This window comes from Phymastichus coffea, unplaced genomic scaffold (assembly GCF_024137745.1).
Source record: "Phymastichus coffea isolate CEN01 unplaced genomic scaffold, Cenicafe_Pcof_1.1 PCOF00026, whole genome shotgun sequence".
Lineage (NCBI taxonomy): Eukaryota > Metazoa > Arthropoda > Insecta > Hymenoptera > Eulophidae > Phymastichus > Phymastichus coffea.
Genome location: NW_026706837.1, coordinates 893,620 through 910,710, shown reverse-complemented (window position 1 = coordinate 910,710; position 17,091 = coordinate 893,620). Strand labels below are relative to the sequence as shown.

Here is a 17,091-nt window from a genome sequence, read left to right as displayed (position 1 = left end):
TCTACTGATCTCACTATTGATCCAGTAAGGCAATCATGTCTTGGAAAAAAAAGAAAAAATAAGAGCAAACAGGGCCCAGGTTGCTGAAAACCGTAAATATAAAAATTATCAACGACCTATTGTATACATTCTATCCCAATGGTACGAAAAATGATATTTGTCAGTCCATGACGCCTCAAATAGCACCTTATAAAGTAAAAAGCAGGTTGATGTAGCAGTTTGCCTCACATTGAAGTATATTTTTGTGATAATAGAGTAAAATAAAATAATAACCCGTTACAATACTATAAATTAGAAAATAATTTACAGCTTCATTTTAATATCTACTTTATGAGTCTTTCTTAAAACTGAATATATAATTAAACAAATATTTTATATTAAATATTTTCTATATTTTCTTCCTTAAAATTGAGAGCATAGATTATACTTCAATTTCATAGATTATTCATTTTAACCACCTTACATTGCAACGTTACTGCACTGTGACGGTAAACGTCGAATTAGCGCTAATAGCCTAACCTAGTGGCTGCCTGCGGGGGCAGCACTTTCCAGGTGTGCCGAGACGAGCCGATCGTGAGTGCAGGCCTAACTACCGATATGAGGAGCGGCAAGTGAAGGATTAGCCATCATCACGCTTAGTCAAAAGGATCAGGATTAGCTACCGATCGCGGAGCCGTACCGCATAATCTTCTGACGTTGTTCCGAGTTTTCCTGGGAGCGTGAAGGCGGATCAACCACGCAGAATCAAGGAGATATAATTTGACGGACTTGAGTGTGTGCAAGTGGGTGCGTGAGCGGTGAGTTTCGCCATCGAGGGCGAAACTGCGTGCGAGAGGCATCGCAAACGACAAACGAGAGTGCGCAAAGACATAGCGTGCTGTACGAGATCCCCTCTTCTCCCTTGCAATCCGTGCGAGAGCTGAAATAAAAAAGTACGCTGGTCAGCTTAATTTCGCGACCGCGATATAACTGCTAAACAATAATTCCTCGACTCGAAAAAAAGCGTGCATGTAACATCTCGGCTAACAAAGAGCGGCGAGTGATCCGATACTGCATGTTGTTGTCGTGCGCGCGGCATGTAAACATAAACACGCGGGCCGAATGAGATGTAATATATTAACCCTTAGCTGCCACACTGGGGTCGTTCGTGACTAGGCCTTATATTTTTCAAATTTCCCCCCTCCTAATGTTAGAAAATCGGGTACATAGTGCCATCTAGTTATAGTTGGAGAGTTGCTCTTTCCCCTAGTATAGTTTCTGGTGAGTCAAGTGCGTCAGTCTGTCTGTGGCATTCAAGTGAATCGGAGTGGGGTCGTCAAAGACCCTAGAGTGGCAGTTAAAGATATTGCTGATTTTTTTTTCGAATTTTTGTTTCTCTTGTTTATGTGCTTCAAATCGTCAAAGAAGGTGAGTACACTATATTTTGAAACTGTGAATTTTTATATTTATAAACTAATAGTATTTTCAATCGTGTAAGATGGCTTACAATCTTCGACGTCGCACGATTCGGCAAGAGCTCGTCGAATAGATGCAGCAAGATCTTCCTGAGGACGTAGAGACTCAAGAGAGTGAAGGAAGTGAGAGTGAAAGAGTTTCTGAGAATGGATCTAACTATTCTGACGCTACGGATGCCTCAGAAATGGATGTGGACATGCAAGACGCCAGTTTGGAGCAGCGACTTTTGAAGTCACGGGCCCGAGGACGACCATGCTCTGTTTTGAAGGGAAAAGACGGCTTCAAATGGACGAAGAATGCTCCTGAGCGTCTATCAGGTTAGTACTATAGATACTATATACAGTGCGTACTATAGATATGCATAGTATGGACGGAGAGAAGGACGACACAGGTAGCGGGGGTATACAAGCGCCTGAAAGAAAGAGCGAACGAGCGAGCGAGAGATAATAAAAGAGAAAGCGGGCTAGTGAGAGCAGAGGGCGAAGGGGATTACGAAAGGGGCGAAAGAAAGCAAGAGTGAGAAAGAGGGGAACTGGAGCGCAGTTTGAAAATTCAATTTTTTTTTTTGCAGATCGAGTAAATGATGTTTCAACTGCGTATGTGCCTGGACCAACTGAAGCCGCTAAAGATCTAGACACAATTGAAAAGTTTTGGGAAATACTTTTCAACGACGAGATCATCAATCTCATTGTTGAACATACAAATAATAAGATAGAAGAAGTTTGCCTACCGTTGATTGCCGAGGATAAAATTGAAAGCTATCAGCATACGACTGATAGTGACGAGATTAGAGCTTATATTGGTGTTTTATATTATATAAAAATTTATTTTATTTTATACCAAGGACTATGGAAATCGGCAGATGTTGATAATAATAGACTTTGGGATAAGAAAAACGGAATTACGCTCTACAGATGTGTTTTCTCGAGACAGAGATTTACATTTCTAGCATCTTGCTTGCGCTTTGACGACAAGAACTTGAGAGATGAGAACGATAGATTTTCAGCAATTCGTCAAATCTGGGATATTTTCATGAATAACTGTCGCCAGTATTATACACCTAGTAAGAAGTGCACTGTTGATGAACAATTATTGAGTTATAGAGGCAGATGTATTTTTAGAATGTACATGAAAGATAAACCAGATAAATACGGATTGAAAATCGTCACGCTAAACGATGCTGAGACCTCATATTTGGTAAATATGCTTTCATAATTCGTCTTCGTTTTGTGACTTAAATTTAGCAATTTTGATCAATTTAATTTATTTCAGATTTATGGAGTACCGTATTTAGGCAAGGGATCTGTTCTCGTTGGAGATGAGAAGAGCCACGAGTATTTTTTCCGTATAGTGACTACTCCTATTCATGGCTCAGATCGTACAGTTACATGTGATAATTGGTTTATGTCTGTACCCCTACTGCAACGTATGATGCCTGCGCCCTACAATATGACAATTACTGGAACGCTGAGAAAAAATACGAGAGAGGTGCCAGCAGAAATGAAAGTTGCTTCAAAATCACCGCCAGAGTCCAAGTTCTGCCATACAGATACTTTGACGCTGGTGAGCTTCACACCAAAAAAAAATAAAATAGTACTTCTACTCTCTTCATTCATGCACACAACCGAGATTACGGATGATAAGCCAAATATTATTCATCACTATAATGCAACTAAAGGAGGAACAGATTGTTTTGACCAGCAATGTCATTCCTATTCGGTGACGCGAAGGACGAACCGCTGGCCAGTAAGGATTTTTTACGGAATGCTTGACCAGGCTGCAGTGAACTCTCGAATTCTTCTGAAATGTAAACTGAAAGACGATAACTCCAGAGATAAGTGTTCTGCGATCGAGTGCCTTGAAAAACTTTCACTGCACCTGATCAGACCGTATCTGGTGAAGAAATACAATGAGACGGTCACTTTGCGTCGTGACATAAAAATCGGCATTACTGGGATTCTGGGCCTCGATGTTCACAAAGAAAAAGAATACGAACGGGAAAAATTTCCAAAAAGGCTGAGGTGTACTGAATGCTCGCGAAAAAGCGACAAGAAAACAAATGAAGGTTGCGCAAATTGTGAGCGACCGATTTCTGATGATCACCGTTTGATGTTCTGTAGAACCTGTGCTGGAATGTAATAAATAATTTTTCTTTCGGCTGAGTTATGATAAAGCATGTTTTTTGATTAACTTGACTATTTTTCTTCGTTCCTTGATTTTTTTAATGAATTTTCAGTATTAAATGACGTTTTTAATGGAAAAATGCGGTTTTGAAAAATCACTAAAATTCTAACATTCATTCTTCAAAATAAATACCTTTTTTTCAGCGGGCACTTTCACACTATTTTTTTATCTAAAGTTATATGTTTTGACAAAATGCTGCTGAAATTTGAGCGTCCAATTCGCAAAATTGAAAAAGTTATGAATTTTTGAGTAAAATTAGTCATTTTTCGAATTTTTTTACAAATTATATTTTTTTTAACAAATTAAATTTACCAATTTTTGCATGGCACATATAGTGCCTCAAAAAGGGATAGTCAATGTACAACTACGAATTTTTCCGCGATGAAAAACAGCTTAGTTCATTCAGAATAAACGATTGTGTGGCTGGGGTCAAAAACGCCCCAGTGTGGCTACTATGATTGTGGCCAGAAGTGTGGCAGCTAAGGGTTAAGAGATAATAAAAGTTCTCGTCTGTGATATTTACAGTATTTTCGAAATGTTCTTCTCGTATTTGTAGTTAGTTGGTTGACTGACACCCGTTCCCTCTTGCTCTCCGACTTTCGTATTTAACATAGGTAATTACGTGCGCTTTTCAATACGATTACGCGGATAAAATTAATTAAACGGTATACACCCCGTTACAGCACATATAGCTTCAACGCTCTGAGAAGTTTAGCCTTTTTATAAAATGATCATTTTGAATAATTATGAAAAACTACAGTGCCGGCCAATAATTCTAAACAGGTAATGTTTTGCTCCGACTTTGATCAAGCGTAGCTCCTTCAGTTTTTATTTAAAAAAACATTCTAACCCGGTCTCATTTTGAAGCTCCCTCCAAAAAATTTTCTTCTGGGTTCCTTAATTTTTTCTCAGAGATTTTTTTACGAATATTAAAACGAGTAAGAAACATCAGAAATTATTGTACATTTTTATTTTTGTTCAATCGGCTCTAGTTTCTTCAATATTAGAAATAGAATAATTCTGAGAAAAACATTCTAAACAGGCTTAAAAAATTCTATTTGAAACTATTTTTCAATAAATTGTTTTGTAAACTTATAATTGACGAAAATTTTGAGCTCGTAAAATTACCAATTTTATAGTTGTGTCGTTGAGAAAATTTAAAAAGCAAGTGAAAAATAACCGTCGATCTATATATAACCGTTATTTATACGACCGTCGGGTCATAATGTGTAACGAGATTTCTCTTCAATGTATTTTGAATAAAAGCCGAAACATAAGAGTGTAGTTATTCGCAGACGAAAATTATGTATAGCGGGCGTCGACGCTATCCTGCACAGCACTATGCTCCAGCATAGGTGCGTCCAGGGTCCAGCTGCCTCAGGTTGCCTCCGTTGAGAGAGAAATCGACCCATGGAGAGTGTCGTGAGCTACGCAAAAATCAACCGAAAAATAACCAAGAGAGAACGAGGCGCTAATCAATAATGCGATCGACTATCATGGGAAGAGCGGGAGCTGTATGGTTAATAACTGGGCGAAAAACTTCGGGTAATCAGCGTTCTGTATTGATAGAAGGAAAATTATTACATGAAAATCTGTACAAAAAATATATAAAAAAAAAATAGTACAAAACTCGGCGCAAATTGAGCGACGCGTAGGCGTTGCACGGGTTAGTACAACGCGAGCACTCGCAAACACGCACTTAAAAGAAATAGGTGTTGCACACGTGTCGCGTAGGCAGATAGAATGCAGTCTCACGATGCGTTGTGAACGGCAGCCGATAGAAAGCAAAGTAGTGCGCCAAATATGAATGGGTAAGCAGACGCGTTTACTCTGTCGCACTTATAAAGGCGATCGACAACTGGTGCGACAAAATGTCGATACGCGGCGCAAAGAAACAATAGAATGCGCACGACGCACTAAACGCGGTAGCAAACAAATCAATCAAAAAAAAGGTAAACAAAACAAGCTTGAGGAGAGAAAGCGCAAGAGAGAGAGAGTAGCCAAGTGACAAGCTAGTACTTACAATGCTGGTCACTCGTTACATTCGTAGAAATCGGCACTTGTTTCACGAAACTAGCCTAGTCTGCATATACGCTTCTGCTCTTGAAGGTTATTGTCTTTTAACGCATGTTTGGAACCTCGATAATTACTTTGTGAATTTTGTTGTGGCCATTTATGATTTTCACCCACTTCAATGTTTTTGCGATACTTTTAAACTATCCACCTTCTTGATGAGGCGCACCCTTGTTGCTGGTTGAAAGCAAATAGTCCTAATCGCACCTATCCCCCCCCCCCCTCTCTCTCAATCACCTTCGTGATTCTATACTCATAAACTGTACATAGAACGCTATTATGTATGTATGAGGGTGTTCCGATAAGTACTTAGCCTCACCGCCTGATGGCACCACTCTCGCAAAAGAAATATACTACCATATAGTACAACCTTGTCGATGGTTACTGTCAAAAGTTCAGCCAATTCGGACTCATAGTTCTGTTGTGACCGCATCTAGAAGCGGGCGTGTTAAAAAATGGAAAAAGATCAGTATCGGTCGGTGATTCGATTCTTGTTTTTGGAAGGGAAATCGGGCAGCGAAATCAAAAAGCGCTTGGATGCTGTGTAGCTGACTCTTCTCCTGCAATTGCGACCATCAAGAATTGGTTTAAAGAGTTTCAATGTAGTCGTACGTCGGTTTTTGATGAGCCATGCCCAGGTGCTCCAAAAACGGCTACCACGGAGGATAACGTGACAAAAATTCACGATCTCATACTGGCAAATCGACTATTGAAGGTGCGCGAGATAGCTAAAGTTGTAGTATTTCAAAAGACCACGTAGGTCATGTCCTGCATGAAACTTTGGGCACGAAAAAGCTGTCGGCGCGATGTGTGCCGCGTTTGCTGACTCTGGACAACAAGCGCAACCGTGAGACAACTTCAGAGCAGTGTCTGATGCTGTTTAAGCGCAATCCGAAGGAGTTTCTGCGTCGATTCGTGACCGTTGATTAAACATGGATCCACTGGTATATACCAGAGCCCTAGGAACAGTCGAAACAGTGGACTTTACCCGACAAAAGTGCTCCGAAGAAGGCGAAGACTGCCCCATCGGCCGAAAAGTTGATGGCCACCGTTTTCTGGAATTCACAAGGTGTGATCTACATCGACTACCTGGAGACCGGCAAAAAAGTCACAGGGCCGTACTATGCCGAATTATTGGGCCGAATCGACGTCAAATTGCAGAAAAAACGGCTCCATTTGTCGAAGAAAAATGTGCTCTTCCACTATGACAATGAACCGGCTCACACCTCCGCCGTCGCCATGGCCAAATTGGTCGAATTAAACTACGAACTGCTGCCACATCCACCGTATTCTCCAGATTTGGCCCTGTGTGACTTCTTTTTGTTTCCAAACTTGGAAAAGGCTCTCGCCGGGCAGAAATTTGAGTCGAATGAAGAGGTAATCGCCGCCACGGAGGCCTACTTTTCATACATCAAGGAAACGTATTTTTCAGATGGGTTAAAGAAGTTGGAACATCGCTGGGCTAGGTGTATCGAACTAAACGGAGACTATGTTGAAAAATAAAACGCCACTTTTCTAAAATTTTCGTTTTCCTTTTGTAGGCTAAGTACTTATCGGACCACCCTCGTATGCCTCAAAGGCTCGACATTAGTATCTTCTCCCATATTTGAAAAAATATATTTTTTCCATATTTTTCTTGCAGAATAACATTCAAGTATATTTCATAGCTCTATATTACACTGTATAGGTATACCAAGCGTGCTAACATATTTTCTCAAGTATCTTAAAAAATAATGGTTGATCGAAAAAATTATAAGAGACAAAAGTTGTTTGGAATTGAAAAATATCAAAATTTTTTTTAAACTTTGTTTCCAAAATATCAATATTGTTCCAATTATGATGAAAAAACTTGTTTTTTGCAATAAAATTTTTATAAGAAATAAAAGGAGGGGCAAATTTGTATTTTTGACTATTTTTCACCTTCCATAACGTTTCTGGTAGAATCCAATGGAAAAGATTGCAATCTTTTATCTCATTAAGAAGGAATCGAACATTTGCGTCACTCACTCACTCAATCATCGTTTATCTGGGTGTATATGTTATGGATTTGTCAAATATGTCAATTGTCATAAAAGACAACCTCGACTCGCAGACACACGTGTGCCTTTTCGCAGATGCAGAAAGCAACAAACCTGCGCAGTTAAGCATTTTTTTGTGAAAAGCCTTGAAATGAGCTTTCTCATACGAGCGATCGCTTGGTGACGCCTCAGGATGGGTTTCTGGTCTAGCTTAGGACCTTACAGTCATAATATCAAAAGAACTTCATGTCTTACATGAAGATTGTAATCAAGAATAGAATCGATTTTACAAAATTCACAAGTTAGAGAATTATTCAACAAGTGAATAAAAAAAAATATTAATTGCTCTAATAAATCTAATTAAAAAGTATCAGACAGTTGTACGTCTAAGAATTCCGAATTTATCATTTTTGTAAAGCATCTATTTTTAAATTACTATTTCATTTTCACTAATCTTTCAAAAATATGGAATTCCAACAAATTAATAAAATATTGTTCAATGACTAAAAAAGTGTTCCACTAGCTTACGTGTGTATAGAGACGCGACAATAATCACACATTTACATAACATTAATTACTTTAAAATACATACTTTTTGTAGATATAATTACATGTAAGTGTCTGGCCAAAAATAATTTGACGATTTATTATCATATAACTAATGCAAAACGGAAACCAAAATATATCATCATAAAGTATTTTTATTATACAATTAAGGTGTGTCATTCGAAAATTTATTTTAACGATTCATAAAATTGTGTAACTTAAATAAAATATTTTGTTTATTCGTGAGTATTTTATCAAATATTAAGTAAATATACTTTACTTTGCTTTATTTAATGTAAAGATATGTATAAGATGCATTTCTATTGTATTTTACAATCAATATCAATCATTAAACATACATTCGACATTCGAAAAGTTGTTTTTAAAATGTACAATGAAAGAAAAGTTTCACACAAAATAGGTAAAATTTTTGTAATAAGAAAATTAATTATGACTGATACGATGAATTCAAGAGTACTGACAGTCAACATGATAAACAATGTCCTGTGATATCAAGAAAAACTACTAATCGTATCGACAACGTGATATAAAATAAATTTATTGTAGATATGAAAAAGAATGCTTCTATCATTGTACACGAATTACATAAAGAAAATTTAACAGACGTGAAAGTCAAAGAAACATTTCTGTCAGACTGAGCGAAATGGAACTTTTTAGACGCGTTGGATTGAAAAAATCGCTCACGAGTAAAAAAAATAAGAAAGTTAGATCCGAATTGCTTAACCCTTTTAGTGTCGGGCTAAATAGAGGTGCCTATGCGAGAAAAACCAGCCAAATTTTACAGTTTTACAAGGATTCGGGAAAATGTTTATAAAAACCAAACGAGGAACAATATTTACATGATTCAAAAAACATATATTGTGGATGAAATACAGAACAAAATAATGACACTAGTTTTTTTTTGTATTCAATTAAAATTTTTGAAAAAACAAAAGTATAAATGTTTATAAATAAAGTAAAAGTTTAGTTCTCTTATACAAAACATATTTGCATATACAGTCATCTTTCCATCATAATTTTATATGGGCCAATTATTATGAAGTATATGAGCAATTCCACAGAAATGGGCCTCCCCTTGTCGCCAATCATTTTCTTTAAATTGTACATAGTATAAAAATTCTTGCACCTATCTTTTGAAGTAACATACTACATAGAAGCTGTACAAAAAATTCTGAACCCATTAATTTTATTTTTCATACCCTATGCAACGGAAATGCACAAAAAAGTTACAAAATTATCGAAAAATTACGATGTCGCCGCCAATTTTTTTTTTCTTTTCGATTGTATTTAGACATCGTTCCCTATAAAATAATGTATGGAAATAGTCGTTTCTATTTCATTTTACAACGCTGAATACGAATATCAATATCCCGAATATGTGCCACGAATATCGAAGGCGTGGGAGGCACTTGAAGTTGTGTCGCCAACTTTTTCAGAAATTTTCTTTTTTTGGTTTTTCGACTTTTTGAGGTCTGTTCCATCAATTTTATGGTTCACTGATGTGTGCATCGTATTCTACAGTGAAAAACGAAGAGAACAAGCTATATTGGAGATGTGTGCTCATACACTAGCAGACGTGAGGATCGTTAGAGTAGGCGAAGAAGTCGCGTAACTCGAAAAAAAAAGTGGTTTTTACAATGGCACACTTCAAATATTGAAAATTTATTTATAGAACATAGCGTTATCGCCTCTAGGAACATCAAGACATCAAAAAAACATTGGCACATAAACAATTGATATAATAAAAGCGTATTAATTGATAAACAAAATAGTTGAGGCAAAATGAAATTTTATAGAATTTGTGATTTACACACTATTTGCGTTTGTCTATACTCTAGTGTAATGAAAGTAATGTTGTGATATAAAAGTAATGTGTTTCTAAGCTTCTGTTTATTATATGAGCGTAAGTTCCATGTATAACACAGAGCGTAACTAATGTTATCAGTCTAGACGTGTCAATCAAACACGTTACGTCGCCAAAATGTGTTTCTTTTCTTTGAAGTAATTTTTGTTTTTCTTTTGTATTAAAGTAAACTTTTTTGAATAATCATGAGTAAGCCCACATCAAACTCTATCAGCCTTAGGCTACAACAAAAAAGAGATCAAATGAGAGAAAAAAGACTGAATAAAAAAATTCTCCGAGAAAATAAAAGGAAAAAATTACAGGAGCGTCGATTAGCAAATAAAATTACTAATTCATCCACACAACACAAGTAAGCATCATAATAATATGATATATTTTTATTAATTCCACTGCTTTTAAGATATTTCATGTTGTTATATATAATCTTCAGCAGTACTGTAATTTATCAAGAAGACAACACTCGACGCACACGTTCGCAAGTTGGTTGCCAGACCGTAGCTGAAAGTCAAAATATCAAATCACCAACAGCTGTGTCAAGTAAACGTAAGTGTACAACTGAATTGAGGACTTCAAATTCAAAAAGACAAACAACTGAGAATTCGAGTTCAAATTCATTATTGTTAGATAATTCCGGAAAAAAAGCAAAACAAAAAGAAACCATAACCCATATAAATGATAGTATTGATTTAATTGAAAACGAATCTCCAAATGAAAATGATGCTATTGATTCTTCATTATCTTTTGATGCTACAGTAAGCACGAACAATGAAAATTTAATTAATGATCCGACAAAAGTAAGTGACGAATATCCAAAATTATTGAAAAAGAATGCGAGACTTAATAGATCATTAAGGGCTGTTGGAGCTAGAGAAGCTAAATTGAGAAGGATTATTTCGAATTTACACGCTAATATTGATGAATTAAAAATAAAAATAAAATCTTTGCAAAAAAAAAATCAAAGAGCAAATGCAAAATTAAATCCTGTAATAATTGATCCTGTTCTGGAAAAAGTTTTAGAAACTGAAAAATTAGGAGAAGCTGCTATTAGAAATAAATTAATTACAGGTGAAGTTTTAGAACAACAACTAATTGCAAATAAAAAATTATTAAAAAGTGATCAAGAAAAAGCTATTTTTTCGCGAATTGTTTCTGGGAAAATTATTAAAAAATATAAATTGTCATCTGCATTATCTCACTTAGTTTCTGTTAAGCGTCAAAGACAAAATTTATCTGAAGGTTGTATTGACCTGTTACGGAATAGGAGAAAGAAAAATATCAGAATAGATTTGTTAAAGAAAAGTGCGCAATTGTTTTTTGAAAATGATGATAATTCAGTTACAGCACCAGGTGTTAGAGATACAATCACAAGATTTGGAGTAAAAAAGCGGAAAAGATTTATGCTCGACACAGTTGCTAATTTGTACTTGAAGTACTTGAGTGAAGGACATCTGCGAATGTCGCGAGCTTTGTTTACAAACTAAAACCATACTGGGTAGTGTCGAAAAAGTTAACCGGGCGAGATACATGTCTTTGTAAGAAACATAGTAATTTTCAATATCTCTTAAACAAACTATCAAGTTTGAAAATATTAGCTTCTAATAGCTCAACAAGTTTCATTCAGTCATTAGTGTGTAATATGAAGAATAAAGAATGTATGTATAGGACATGTGTGAAATGTAAAAATAAGGAAGTTAATTTGAGAGATAATACGCAAATTATAACTTGGTACTATAAATGGGTCACGCAAAAAGAGAGCAGGCCTGGAGCTAAGGGATTAATGTACAATGTTATGATCACGAGTAAAACCAAAGTTCAATGTACTGTTGATGATCTTATAACTGAATTGAATTCAGAGACTAAAAGTTACTTAATGCACATTTATGACACAACCCACCAATATAATGTTCTTTCTAGCATGTGCAACAATTTATCTGCGAATGAAGCTATGATTCTAGGTGATTTTTCCCAAAACTATAATTCGAAATATTCCGAGGAAGTGCATAGTGTCCACTTTGGAGCCTCGGCAAAACAGATAAGTATGCATACGGGTGCTTTCTTTTACAAAGCGTCAAATGGCAAAATAAAATGTCGTTCATTTTGTACCTCTTCCGATAATCTTCGTCACGACGCACCAGCTGTTTGGGCACACCTACAGCCAGTTTTAAACGAAGTAAAAAAAGAAGTACCTAATCTGACTACTTTACATTACAAGACTGATGGCCCTACCTCTCAATATCGCAATAAAACAAATTTTTATCTTTTCAAAGAGCATAATAAAATATTGAAGTTGAAAAAGGCAACGTGGAATTTAACAACTCCTGGTCATGGCAAGAGTACTGCAGACGCTATTGGTGGTTGTGTCAAAGGTTTGTGCGATCGCGCCGTGTTACACGGGAGTGATGTTATTTCAGCTAATGATGTTCTTAAGGTCGTTGAAAATTCAAAAGAAAGACAAACCAAAGTGTTCGTTATTACGACAGAAGACATTGAAAAAATGGATGCGATGGTACCCAAAGATTTAAAACCAATTCCAAATACTATGAAAATTTATCAGGTGCAATGGTTCGAAGGTCAAAAAGATTGTCTTTTTACAAACTCACTTTCGTGTCCATCTTGTTTAGATAAGCAATGCGTACATTATCCTCTATCAAGTGAAGCATTTCAATTCAACAAAATGAAAAAAGCAACAAAAGTATCAAAAACAACGATAAACAAAAAACCAAAAGTCAATAATAAAGTTTCAAATAGGATTAAGACACAAAAACGATTGAAGAAGATTCCAACTGAAGAGAAACAAAAAAGTGATAAATCTAAAACAAAAGACAAGGGAAAAAAGTCAATTCGTGTATCAAAACGTAAAAAAAATGTATAATCACAAATAGACTGATGATTACCTGATTGTTAATTGTGATAATTAATTTAGTAATGTAAATGTTATTGTGCTCAAAGTAACTTTGTTATGTAAAATGTAGTGTTATTGAATAAGGTATTGATTTGTTGATAAAATTACTGTGTGTATGCACAATGAACTAGTTAATATTTAAATATGTATAAACTGTTCTTATATTGTACGAAATATATTTATATTGTTAAAAAATTTATATTTACATATGAGACTCTGCTAAAATATTAGCAATATGACTTTGTAATTGTTACTCATATGTTTAAAACATTTATCAATAAACTTGCAGTCAAAATATGTTACAAATTTTTTTTTTTTAATGAAATTTTTTTTTTACGCAAAAAAAACACCTGTGCCTCAACAAAAAGTGAGTAACGCGAATATATTCTTATTCTACATGTCAAAACATATCCTAGAACAAATTTTTGGAGATGTGCTTTCAAAAATGAAAATCAAAAAAAAAAAAAAATCAAATAGTCCCATTTCTGTGGAATTGCTCATATACTTTGCATTTCCAATGCATTTTGTAACAAGATAAACAGAACTACATAACAAAAAAAAACATAACTCGAAGGTACATGGTAGGCGCCGGGCGGATTATCTCTTTCAAAATATGTAATTGGTATAGGTAATATAACACTGCTGAAACAAAATTATATTGTCATAAATATTTATATTTATATATTGTAAATGTGTAAAATTTTGTTATTGTAACTCACACAAATAATTTATTTAGCATTCGTGGATGCTAATGCACACTCCATGCAATCCTTTGTTGCACTTATTACAAATTGTGTGTGATTTTCTTTCTAGACCACTATCCTTTCTGCTGCAAACTCTTTCCAAATTTCCTGGCAGTTTCCGTACGCCTATACGTGGCACATTTGTTGAACTTTCAGCCAATGGTGTGTCGTGTGCTACCCTCTTTATTGCCACTCATTCAGTAGTTATTGACTGGATAGTATCAGTTATAAATTCAAGTCGTGTTTTGGTTTTGCCGTCTGTATTGTTCTGATATAAGATGTAGGCATTTAGGACCTTTCGGGAAAAAATGGAGAAAACTACTTTTTTCCATCATTTTACGGTTCATCTTCCATCCAAGTATGAGTACAACATCATGTCTGACGTGCCTATGCCTCCCACATGTTTATTATATTCTGCTATGATTGCTGGTTTTTCGACCTGTATTTGAGCATTCCCTTTTCTAATTGTAGTCGTTTTGTTCTCAGCTATTTCAAATATGGACAGGAGTAAAACATTTTTCTTCTGCGACTTTTTTTCTCGGTACGCTAATAGCAATAGTTCGTTATTTCGGGCGTACTTAGATGCGCCCTCTTGCAATTTAGGCTTCATAAATGATGGTATATATTTCCTGTTGCTGCGAATTGTGCCAGTCAGGTACGTCTCTTTTCCAAACAATGCTCTAGCTAACGAAATGCTTGTAAAAAAATTGTCAGCAACCACGTGATAGCCTTTCATAAAATAATTTCCTATATTCAATAATTTATGAATCACGACGTGGCCAAGACCGTTCTTCTTTATTTCTTCTTTATCAGTTTGATCTCTGGCTCCTCTATAGCAGAAAAATGATAGGCAGTAATGGGTAACTGCATCAGTCAGCATCCAAAACTCTATACCCCATCTGTGATGCTTTTTATTCGGCAGATATTGCATCAACGACGTTCTACACTTCGTGCCGACTAATGATTCGTCAATACTCAGATGTTGATGAGGCGAATAGTGAAATTTGAATTTATTGTTTGCGTGGATAACGACTGGTTGAAATTTCGCTGTAGGGTCATATATTTTGGGCTATCACGTGCTAGTAATTTTTCATTGTCTACGACATGAAAAAATCTCGAAACTAATTGAAATCTGTTTCGACTGAACATTTTGCCAAACCATGGGATATGTCTGTGGTTTGTTGACCAATAGCTAAAAAGTGTTGATCAACGTGTGATACCCATTTCCAAGAATACAGCAATAAAAGCCCTCATTTCTGACACTGAGGTTGCCTTCCACTCTGTTACTCTCGATCCTGAGGGAACGTCGATTCTATTCAGGAACTACCTGGCATAGCGATTCGTCTCACTCCTCAATGAGCTCAAAAATTCTTCCGTAAAAAATAGATCGAAATACGCTCTGGGTATGGAATTTCTTACTGGCATATGTTTAGGCTCAGCAATTTCCATAAATTGTGGTCAAGTATTATGTTCGCTGTCATTGACCACGGTAACTTCACGGAAATTTGTCAACACTTCCTCAGTATCGAGTTCCTCTAATTCCGATTCGCTATCATCGCTCGTTTTACTATCACTGTAGATCCTACGTGGATGCCGACTTCTTGATGCCACGATTTCTTCCTCGTCACTATGTGCTAGATCGATATGATCAACCATTCGGACTAATTCCGCGTCATCCATGACGGTGTATTTTTTTTATAAAACGGTTACTGGTAAAATTTTCTTCAAAAGTAGCAATGTTTGACAGAAGCGGAAAACAACGGCAATAACACAAAAGACGTTTTGAAACTGCAACTGAGACGAAATATACTGTTCACATCAACGGTCGTGGAGAAACTGACTGATCCTACGTTTCGCTGCGGCAATGCAACGTTATTTCGGGAGGGTCCTCAAACAGTTGTTTATATGAAACGCTGTCGACAAGTACCGATAAGGGCCCAACGCCACAGCGATGAATACCGCAGATCGAATATCGCCTTGAATGGCGACCATCGGTGTTTATGTTAGATTTCGGTACCTCCAAGCGATAGGAAAATGTTGTCGTCAAAGAAATAAAGCGAAAAACTATTTATTTTAATTCTCTCGTAATGAAATTAGATAATTTATAACGTATTCTAAATTTATTTTGAGATAGAGTTCTCCCGCAATGCAAATAGTAAAGCGCTACAAGGCGCGAGCCGATATATCGGCTCTGGCACTTCTCGCCAGTGCAACAAGAGCCGATATATCGGCCTCCGGCACTCAAAGGATTAAAGTACAACAAAGCTGGAATGTTGAAGACTAGGAGAAAGTGCTACTTTTAAATGAAACTAAAATGAATTTGTCTAGGGACGACGTCAGAAGGTACGTACGATGACTACAAAGTACTACATAGAATTCCAAATATCAAATACTTACTATTAAACATAACGGAGGTAGTATTGTATATGAGGAGCACTTTTTTGCCAAGGCGTCGGTCTAATCCTTAAAATAAAAGGCACTATACGGATTCTCTTGTGTAGAGAAATATTATATTAAAGCAAATGTGATCTTATGCTCGTTGTTTTCCAAGGGGATGGATCTTTCAGCAAGAAAATGATCCAAAATATCGATTGTAGCTCCTTCAGTAAGTCTTTAGTAAGAGAGTAATTCAAGTTTTAGAATGGCTGAGTCACTCTGGACTTGGATTCCATAGAACATTTGTGCAAGAGTTGAAAATTAAACTAGGGATTCAAAATGATGCTAATAAAGCTACTTTGTGAAAAAAAAGTTTAAAAAGAGTGGCAAAATATTCCTCAAAATAAAATGATCAAACTTAAGTCGATGAATTGTTAATGCACTACCATGATAGCTTCTCAGAGTATACCTACAACGTTTTAATAACCTTGTAATGTTTACCCCTATTTCCAGTATTTTTCTATTCTCATATTATTCTATTCTTATATAACTATTTTTTTTCTACGTATGAGAGCTAGTGTCATAGTTGGTCCGACAGTTATGAAAAAGAAAAATTGTTAATTTCATGATAAAATTTTGTTCATCCTTAAAATAAGTTTTTGAATCACACACTTTAATTGTATAATAAAAGTAGTTTATAATGATTTATTTAATTTTATAATAAATCAAAATTATTTTTTAAATGTAAAAATTAGAAATGTGAAATTAGCAACTGACAAAATGATTTATTTGAAAATAAATTATTGTATAAAAGTTACCGGTAGGCTTTGTTAACTAGTGAAAATTTGGTAAACTAATAATTAATTAATTAATTGTAAAATTTTCAATGTATTTATTAGTAGCTCTTGT

General features: G+C 35.6%; 1 protein-coding gene across 3 annotated transcripts in view; it reads right to left on the bottom strand.

The window, feature by feature from the left end:
• LOC131675580 (eukaryotic translation initiation factor 4 gamma 3-like) overlaps window positions 1-17,091 on the bottom strand; it is a 795,898-nt gene that overhangs the window by 279,996 nt on the left and 498,811 nt on the right. The window lies entirely within an intron of this gene.